We start from the raw sequence: 2,003 nt of genomic DNA, 5'->3' as shown, positions 1-2,003 counted from the left end.
AGCGAAAGGAAAAACCACTTGGAGCCCATCACAGTGGTGCCGCAGTGCTGCGGTGCTGTGGCACAGCGGCAGAGACGCTGGCACCACCGCAGATCTCCGAGCGAAGCATCTTCGTGCTCGTCTCGTGTGACCCGACTCGGTCGGTTTGCTCTTCGTGCTCGTTTGTTCTGCGGCTTCTTTAGTCTGGTCCCCTAGACGTATGCTTAACGCAGATTACGCATACGCAGCGTGTGACCATATGACACTTGTCTGCATTGTGCCCTGCTGCAGTGCTGCCCCCTTGGAACGCAGCTGCACCGCTGCGCCGCTCCTCCGCCTGCCAGGAGTCGTCACTCATCATCACTTACGTCAGCCGGCCGCAGGGCCAGCTCATGATTGTGGGCAAGCGCTGGCCGCACTCTCACTCCCACCGCAATTACACCCGTACCCGTACCCGTACACGAACAGTTCACGTAGCACAGCGCCTGGTCTCTTGGGTTGCATCTTCCGCTGGGTATTATGTCATAGTCATGGCGGGGCTTTGTCATTTGCTGGCCCATCTGCTGTGGATGTTGTTGGCTGCCACTGCCGCTGCCGCTGCGGCTGCGGCTGTGACTGCGGCAGCCATGTCGGGGCAAAAGTCGCGATGCCACCGACAATCCGGTTATGTCTATATGGGTAAGTGTGGCACAGACTGCGGGGAATGTGCGGCATTTTGTTGCAGTGTGGGAATTTACACGCCTGCAGTTTTCGGCCAAGATCTTTGCATCTTGGGCGTTGCTATCATTTGGGCAGATTCTTCATATTTTCCGTTTTGATTCGCAAAAAGGTTGCGCCCAGATAAAGGCAAGCAACAACCCCAAGCTGTCACCTGGAACTGGCAGCTTGGCATTTCAAAGTTGAGGTTGCCTGCCGGAAAAAACCAGACACCGAAAGCAGGGCAAAGGCAAAGCAAAGGCAAAGTCATGCAAAGCAGCTGCCAGACTGCGACTGCGGTACAAAAAATGTCAACTTTAGACGGTGGAAAAGTGAAATCGAAACGGAGGACGAGCCTGCGCGACTGGATGACTTTCAACCCGGAGCCACATTCACCAAAACTTGTGGGAAGTGGCATATGGCAGAGGCAGAGCCTGTGTCTGCCGCCATTTTTCTAATTTGCTGCTGATTGTGATTGTGTAAGAGATGGCAGAGGAGTCCCAGTCGCAATCCTCGTAATAAATGCTCAGTTTATACTCCTGTGTGTGCCAATGACTCACGCGATCTGCTGCTGAGTGCTGCCTCCTCGGCGGCCTCTATCTGCCCTCTGCGTGGGAAAGGCCAATAATAAGGAAGTACCAGTGTCCAATGCCCCAGCACAAAGCTCAACCAAATGTCCAAAGATGACTCCAGACACGATCTCAAAGGCGATCGCTGCATGGGCATGGGTCTGAATAGATGTCTGCTTGGCATTACACAGCATCTAAGCGGATTGGATTCTAATTAGCGACCACCTTCAATTAAATACACATCAGCTCGAATGGCCTTAGATTCCCCGCATTGACATTGATAAATGTGTTCCCCGACAAAGACACGAATTCGGTGTTTCACTTGGCAGCTACAAGTGCTCGGAAAACAGCTACAAGCCCCGCTGCTCTCGACTCATTAAGAATCCGTTTGCGAGGTAAATTATTTAATTTTTACTCATTATGTAAGCTTTGCCAGCTGCCTGAATGCCTGGTGGTGTAGTAAAAGTGCCGAAAGCATTTGCACATCGTGTGGGAGCCAATGGAAAATGCATTCACCCAAAATGCATTCACCACCATCACCATCACCAGAAACAGCAGTGGCACCAGCAGCTGAAAAACTAAAAATTCAATTAAGCTGAAGATGCGCCTGAGCAGACTCCTCGTCGGGCAGAGTTTGGTCTGGCATTTGGTGCCATTCCAGCGACAAGTAACGCGCCAAAAAATGCCAAAACCCTGGCAGAAGCTAAAGCAGAAGCAGAAGCCGAGGCAGAGGCAGAGGCAGCCACAGCGGCAGGCCAA

Source organism: Drosophila pseudoobscura, chromosome 2, assembly GCF_009870125.1.
Source record: "Drosophila pseudoobscura strain MV-25-SWS-2005 chromosome 2, UCI_Dpse_MV25, whole genome shotgun sequence".
Classification (NCBI taxonomy): Eukaryota; Metazoa; Arthropoda; class Insecta; order Diptera; family Drosophilidae; genus Drosophila; species Drosophila pseudoobscura.
Note: the sequence above shows the minus strand (reverse complement) of the source record.